The sequence below is a fragment of the Carlito syrichta genome, unplaced genomic scaffold (genome assembly GCF_000164805.1).
Source record: "Carlito syrichta isolate Samal-C Ts95f unplaced genomic scaffold, Tarsius_syrichta-2.0.1 Scaffold315384, whole genome shotgun sequence".
Lineage (NCBI taxonomy): Eukaryota > Metazoa > Chordata > Mammalia > Primates > Tarsiidae > Carlito > Carlito syrichta.
Window position 1 is genome coordinate 160,956 of NW_007259480.1, and position 8,498 is coordinate 169,453.

General features: G+C 37.9%; 1 pseudogene; it reads right to left on the minus strand.

Moving 5' to 3' along the window:
- Positions 1-6,475: 6,475 nt before the first annotated feature.
- LOC103275262 lies at positions 6,476-7,951 on the minus strand (annotated as a pseudogene).
- Between the last annotated feature and the right edge of the window lie 547 nt (positions 7,952-8,498).

An 8,498-nucleotide genomic window follows, 5' to 3' on the forward strand; every position in this document is an offset into this window, starting at 1 on the left:
TAATCCTATTGTATCAGGTATCCAACATTCATACTTCATTTAATTGTTATTACCTCCTAAAGTACCCTTGGTCAAATACAGTTACATATAAATTTGGGGGAACGCTATTTGGTAAGTAGCATTAAAATATAAATAACTTGTATTAAACACATTTAAAAAAGTTTAGCTACTTAACCACTCTAACCAGATTTCAAGTACTCAATAATCACAGAAACCTGTGCCTATTATATTGTATAGTACAGATACTAAACATTTCTGCCATCAAAAAAATTTCTATCAGCATTCTTATAGAACATAAAATCTAGTGCTTTCAATTTTTCTTATTCAGTTCTTAGAAATATAATCTTATAAACTGAATTCTCTAAATTACTAAAATTTGTTTTACCAGTCATAATATGGTCTGTATAGATGATTATATCAAGTGCACTTAAAAGAATGTGCCATCTGAAGTTATTGGGTGCAGAGTTTTATGACAATAAATTAGATTAAGACTGTTGATCCTGTTGTTCGGATATTCTGTGGTTTTTACTGATGTTTTGTTTCGTAGTTCTATTTATTGCTGGGGAAAAGGGTTAAAATTTCCTAGTATTAAGAAATTTTCTATTTCTACTTTTAATTCTGAAAATTTTGCTTATGCATTTAAAAAATCTATTAGGTTATATGCAGGGGCCCTGCCCCTGCAGGGATCATGGGTCTCTGGAGGTGTGACGGCATCAGCAATTTAAACTGGAGGGATAGATATAAAGAGAAAGAAAGTGGGGAGAAAGAAAGAGACTGGACTCCTGCTCAGGTGACCAGAAGCCGTTTATCAAATGCCATCCCAGGGCTTTTATCCCCAAACTCTGCAAAGTCATCATCACAGGAAACAAAGGTAGCATGTGCCTTTCACATGAACAGGTCTAGGTGCACAAAGGACACCCCCCACTCTCAAGCAAATGTTCTTTCATACATAAGGAAGAACATGGGGAAGAACAACCACAAATTGTCTTTTTGTATCTTTTGCTAGCCTAATGTTCCCCCAAACAGTTTTTTATGTGCCCTTAATTGTATTACAACTACATCATCTTGAATTAACATCACTCAATGTCTAAACCCAAAACCACTATAGTGAATTATTAACTTCCACTATTATGTCCTAACTCAGACTAGTTTTTATTCTTTTAATTTATTTTTATTTTTATTTTTTGAGTTGGAGTCTCACTCAGTCGCCCAGACTGGAGTGCAGTAGCCACTCCTGGCCACCGCAGCCTCGCCTGCTGGGCTCTGGTGATCCTTCCGCTTCAGCTTTCTGAGTAGCTAGAATTACAGGCATGCGCTACCACGACTGGCTGATTTTTTTGATTTATTGTAGAGATGAGGTCTCACTGTCCAGGCGGGTCTCGAACCTATAGGCTCAGGCAATCCACTCACCTCCGCCTCCCAAAGGCACGGGATTACAGGCTGAGCCACTGAGCCCGGCTACTAGTTTTTATTAAAACAATTGCTGCTATGGTTACATTCTCCTAGTGCCAGCTGGCCTAATTCAAACTTCACTGGCCTCCCCTAAATCAAACTGAACTAACCATACTTCTATAATAAAATGGTTACTTAAATTTTCTTAATCTATATAAACTATTTTCTAAAACCTATATCTGTAAATTTCTAAAGGTCACATCAAAAGAGCCTGTGACCTGCACTAAGGCTCCTCAATGTGACTCAAACTCAAACTTAAATTACATAAAGCAAAAGACCATAAGCCATGGAGAATGGGAAAAATAAACTCCTAGGTTTAGCTGTGTACGTTCTGGTCTCAGAGTTTTCTGTTAGAGCCAACTGGAGTTTTTCTTGGTAGTTTGTGCCAAATGGAAAAGGAGGGAAGGAATGGGTCAACAGCTCCTGAACACATCCTAGTGGTCTCAGGGTCAACGGCCCTTCCTGATCCCTAAGTTTAGTGGGCCTCCGTGGCCAGCTCCCAACAGTTATACATTTATGATTGTTGTTTTCCTGATATGTTGACTTGTTTTCATAATGAAACACCTTTAAATCTATTGTTATTCTTTTTAATCTACTTTGTATAATAACAACTGACAACCTTCTCACATTTCAACTTTTTTGAAGTTTCCTTTTTTTAAATTAATGCATAACGGTTGCACATACTCAGAGGGTACATGTGATATTTTGACACATGCACACAGTGTGTAACCATCCAATCAAGGCAATTGAAATATCCATCACCTCAAAAATTTATCTTTTGCTTATATTAGAATCATCCCAATTTTCTCTTCTAGCTACATTCCACTATGTAATACATTATAATTAATTATAGTCATCCTACTATACTATCAGAATTTAGATCTGATTCCTTTTATCTAATTGTATTTTTATACACATTAACCAACCTCTGATATATCTTTATTTATCCATTTTCTATTTATTGTTTCTGTATTGAAAGTGTAGTTATTGTAGATGGCATATAGCCAGGTCTTGCTTTGTTAAATGTATTCTTGAACCTCTGGATTTTAATAGAAGTGTTTAGTCTATTAATACTTAATAAATTAATTGACTGTTAGATTTAATTTATCATGACACTACTTGGATTTTCTTTGCTCGCTCTGCTATTTGCTTCATTCATATTGTTCTTACCTTCTATTATATTATTTGAATATAGTTTTAGATTTACTATGGCATTGTAGCTATAATTCTTTATATTTTTAATGGTTCTTTATAGGCTAACTTTATACATACTTAAATTTTCACAATCTAATTGAAGTTATATTGTATCACTCCAAATGAAATGTAGAATCCTAGGGCAATATAGTTTGATTTTATCTTCCTCCATCTTCCTTTATGCTAAAATTGTCATATATTATTAAACTTATATATGAATATACACCACAAAAATATAGTTTTTACTGAAACAGTCATTTGTTCTTAAATAAATAAAAGAAAACTGTCATTTATATTTACACACACATTGAGAACTTCTACTGTGTTGAATTTTTTTTATTGAATATCAACATTTTAATGTTTTCATCTTCTTTCACCATGAAGAACTTCTACTAGGACTCTTGTTCTTAGTAATCTAGGTCAGATGGGGGTAGATTTTTAAAAGAGTTTTATTAGGAAGTTTTTTATGCCCATGTCAATATTGAAGATTATTTTTGTTAATATAAATTTCTTGGTTGACATATATCTTCTTTTTTTCACCACTTTAAAATATCATTTGGTTTTCATAGTTTTGATATGTGTATGCTGGGGATAGTGAGGTAGAGGGAAAAGGTACTGTTTTCTAAGAAAGAAGTTATTATGCTGATGACTCAATAATGAGAAGGAGCTGGTCTGAGAAAGAACAAATGTAGGAAACATTAAATGTAGAAAAATTAAATGTGTTTTCTTTTTTTAATATATATTTTTTTATTTTAAAGTTGTGGGGTACAGTTAAGTATTAGGTATACAAATATTCATTGTGCAGGTACCCTTGTTGATGAAGTGTGTCCCCCTTTCCCCAGACAGATATTGACTACCATTAATCCCACCTCCCTTCCCCTCCCTGTTCCCCCTCCCCCATAGTTTTCTGCCACTGTCAATCCTTTTCTTATAGTATTATGGTAGTTGTTCAAGGTTCACTTATGAGTGAGAACATGTGATACTCAGATCTTTGTTTCTGTGAGAGAGATCACTCAGTATTATAAACTCTAATTCCATTCAGGTTGCTGTGAAATTCATGATTTTGTTCTTTTTTATGGCTGTGTAATATTCCACTGTGCATATGTACCACATTTTTTTAATCCAGTCCTCTTTTGATGGACAGAATCATTGGTTCCATGATCTTGCTATTGTGAACAATGTTGTGATAAACATATGTGTGCAGGTATCTTTTTTATAGAGTGATTTGAGTTCTTCAGGGTATATTCCCAGTAGGGGAATTGCAGGGTCATACGGAAGGTAAAGTTTTAGAGCTTTTAGGAATCACCACACTGATTTTCACAGAGGCTGTACTAGTTTATGCTCCCACCAACAGTGTAAAAGTGTTCCCTCTTTACCACATCCTCTCCAGCATCTGTTATTTTTTGAGTTATTGATAATGGCCATTCTGACTGGAGTTAGGTGGTATCTCAGTATAGTTTTAATTTGAATCTCCTTAATGATTAGTGAGGTTGAATCATGTATCTGTTGGTCACTCATATGTCTTCTTTTGTGAAGTGTCTGTTCATATCTTTTGCCCACTTTGTAATGGGGTTGTTTGTTTTTTTCTTTTCAGCATGTTGAGTTCCTTGTAGATCCAAGATGTTAGGCCTTTTTCAGACATGGAGTTGGCAAATACTTTTTTCTCGTCTGTGGGCTGTCTCACTGCTCTCTTGATGGTTTCTATGGCTTTGCAGAAGCTTGTCAGTTTAATGGGGTACCACTTGTCAATCTTATCTCTTATGGCCTGTGAATTTCAGGTTATGCTCAGGAATTGGATGCCAGTTCCAACTTTCATAAGGGTGCCTGCCTTTTCTAAAGTTCTTATGGTTTGAAGTTTTACATTTAGGTCTCTGATCCATTTAGAGTTAATTTTTGTGTATGGGGATGGTTAGGGGTCTTGTTTGAATCTTCTGCATGTGGTCAGCCAGTTTTCCCAGCACCATTTATTGAATAGCTTCTCCTCTCCCCAGTGGTGGGTGGTGGAGGCTCTGTTGAAGATGAGTTGGTTGAGAAATTGGGGTTTTGCTTCTGGAATCTCAATTTTATTCCATTGGTCTATACGTCTGTTCTTGTGCCAATACCAGGCTGTTTTGATTATTGTAGCTATATAGTAAAGTTTAAAGTCTGGTAGTGTGATAGGTCCTGTTTTTTTTTTTTTTGCTGAGGCTTGTTCTGGCTATTCTTGGTAGTTTGTGTTTCCATAGAATTCCTGTATTGTTTTTTCTAGATCTGAGAAGAATGTTGCTGGTAATTTGATAGGTATTGCATTAAATCTGTAGATTGCCTTAGATAAGATGGACATCTTCTCAATGTTGATTCTTCCAATCCATGAGCATGAGATATTTTTCCACTTGTTTGTGTCATCTTGATTTCTTTGAGCAGTGTTTTGTTGTTTTCATTGTAAAGGTCTTTCACGTCTCTGGTTAGGAAGATGCCAAGGTATTTCATTTTATTTTTGTGGTTATTGTGAATGGGATTGTGCTTTTTATTTGGGTTTCTGTTTGCTTATTATTGGTGTAAAGAAATGTGATTGTCTTTTTCACATTTATTTTATACCTTGAGACTTTGCCAAAGTCCTTTATCAGATATCACCTCTCATAAATCTGGGCACATTTAATTTTAAGAACTAGTATTGCATCTCTTGTTGGCAGTTGTCACCCTAAGAACAGGAACAAGGTAAAGAAAGTACACAGGACTTTGATTCTCCTACACAGGTGCACATGAAGTTAGTTTATTAATGACTACATTTTGAAGCCAGTCATTTAATCCAATATTTAAATAACAAGTTGTTTAATATTAAAGCAGAATGTACTGCCACAGTGTGACAAAAGTACAGCTTTATCCATAAACCCTTCACATAATCATACATTAAATGCTATTTTTATTTAAGCAAGGCACCGCTACTTGTTCTAAAATATGGGATGTGCTACCCCATTGAAAAAGCAAATGAGGAGACAGACTTTTTTCCTATCTAGAGCTGATTTAAATTCAAGTGAAGTCATTAATGTCCTTACCAGTCACGACTGTTCTAACATGTCACTTCACAGTTTTGAGACTAATGAACACAGTTAAAGTTTACCCAAAACCAAAAAGGAGGGAAGGGATGGTTCAGACAACTTTTAAGTTAAGACTAGAATGCCCCCTTAAGCAGACAGGCGCCAATGTTAAATGGCTTCAGCACAAAGCTTATAAAGGCAGAACATTTCTAAAGACATAAAACCACCAAACTGTTGTTATTCATACTCACTAACCTGTGATATTTTTTGTTTTGATCTTTTTTTCAATTCTATCTCTAGCTAAGTAATCAAATACAGCTAAATTTAAAACTATTTTGCCAAACCACACTGGTTCAAAGGTCTGGAACTTTGTGTTTTTTGTGCTTTGGTGAGTGTTTGGTTAAAATAAATCATTATTTTACTCTATGAGAAGGTTTACATCAGAGCTCTCAATTCACAGGCAGAAATAACAAAACCCTTGAACAGATTATTTTTTAAATGGGAGAAAGATTTTTAAAGAACAGTGAATAAAAATATGTAGTCTTTACAATGGGTAATATATCTTCTATGAAAACAAACTGCTTAATCATACAAAGACCTCATTTTTATATCAGATCCTGGATAGTTTAAACAAAATTTTTAATTTGTGGTTCATCATTTAATAATCCTAGACTGAATCTTTCCTTTTTAAACAGTTCACTATGAAATTTTTTCAGAAGCAATTAACCCAAAATACCATTCCTTTCTTTAGCAGTTGCTGTTAATAAACTAGAACTTTACATCTCATGTTCAAGAAAGATGTGCAAATGAAATGCTTCTTGCTTCACCCTTACCATCTGGAACCCCAGGAAGGCTTATTTTCCTTTTGGACATGAATTCAGGAACAGTTCAATATACCTATGATGAATGTGGGACCGATCCTTGAGCATTGGTGCAACACCATCCTTATGGGTATGGAAGTGCACGTCAGCTTCTCCAGTGGCCTTCCCACTAGAACTGTATTCCATGGTGACTCTAATGGGCTTCAGTGGAGCGAAAAAATTTATAATGTCTGGGGCATTGTCTTGGAAAGGCAATCCTCTCATGTGGACGAAACGCAGAGATGGTGTAGTTCAAAATCCACAGCCTCTGGAAGCTTCTCTGACACCTCCTCAGGCAATTCTATTTCTTTCTCACTTTCAAAAGCTGTCATGGGTTGAATATCATCATTTACTTCATGTTCTTCAAAGATCATTTCTGGTGCAGTTATATACTTAGCAGTGGGAGAAGGTGCCATTTTCTTTCCCTTATGAGAGCCAACATGTGTTCGGACTTCGTTCCTTCTGCTTGGAAATATCTCGATATATCGGTTACCAATTTCCTCCCTGTGTTTCAATAGGGTTTGGTTGGCCATTTCTGGTTCTTCAAATTGCACATAGGCTTCCCCAGTTTTTCTTCTCTCTCCGTAGTCCATCACAAAAGTAATGTCAACTATACTCAGTCCTGCAAAGAAGTCTACAATGTCTTTCTCATTGCAACTATAAGGAAGTCCTCGCAAACGAACCACTCCTTCATTTACCACAGGTGAAGATTTGATCTGCAAGCTCTTCATTAAGGCATCCACGTCTTCATTGTTTATCTCATATACTTCCACATAGTGCTGACCCATGCACATGCAGTGCTTCTCTAAGGCTTTCTGCACATCCTGCTCTGACTCCATTTCAATCAAGGCATCACCCCTTCGTTTCCCATCTCTATTTAAGAGGAAATGTATTCCATTCTCACCATTGCGGATTCTGCAGTCTGAGAAAAAAACTAAGCACATCTGCAGTGCACAACCAGGGCAATCCGTGAGCTCGAATGAGATAAACGTCATCTCTCCTAACTTGGATGGGGCCAACTCATACTCAGGAAGCGGTAGAAGATCTTCCAGGTAGGAGTTTTGGACGCCTGGCTGTAGCCCCGCGCCGGACCCGGGGCCGCCGCCAACGACTACGGCAGCAAAAGGGCGCGCGGGGCAGGGTAGGAGGCGGCGGCCGCAGCAGCTGCCGCGGGCAGAGGGGACCGCAGGGGGAGGCCCCGCCAGCTTCCCGGGGGGCGCGGGCCTGGCCTGCAGACCCTGCGTCTGCGAGGCAGCGCCCGCGGCGGCCCTGAGCAGCAGCAGCAGGTGGCGATGGCTGGAGACACCCGAGGGGAAGGAGCCGGCAGCTGCGTAGAAGGGCAGGCAGGTGCCGCTGTGCGGCGGCAGCTGCTGCAGTTACAGCCGCAGTTGCGGAGCAGAGCCCGAGGACCCAGCGCGTCCCGGCCATGGACTCCGGAGGCGGCGCGGGGACTGGAGGTGGCGGCGGCGGCGGCGGCAGCAGCGCGAGCGGCAGGGAAGCCTCAATTTCTTAAAATAAAGATGAAAGTAATATTTAGAATGCATACGTGTTATGAAAACAGATGAGTTATTGTAGAGTAAGTTGTCAGACACTTACAAAGCACTCAAGTGATTACTAATTATCTTGCCAATATTAGAATGAGAATTTCTTTATTATTATTATTATAAAGATGTGGGGTACAATTCAGGATTAGGTATTCAAACATTGATTATGCAGGTACCCTTGTTATGAGGTATGCCCTCTCCCTCCCCTAGCAGTTTCCCTCAACTGCCAATCCCACCCCCCCTTGGCCGTTTCCCACTACTGACAATCCCTTTTTTATAGTATTATAATTGTTCAAGGTCTGCTTATGAGTGAGAAAATATGGTACTCTCTTCTTTGTTTCTGTGATAGATCACTGAGTATGATCAACTCTAAATCCATCCAAGTTGCTGAAAAGTTCATATGCTTGTCCTACTTTATGACTGTATAATAT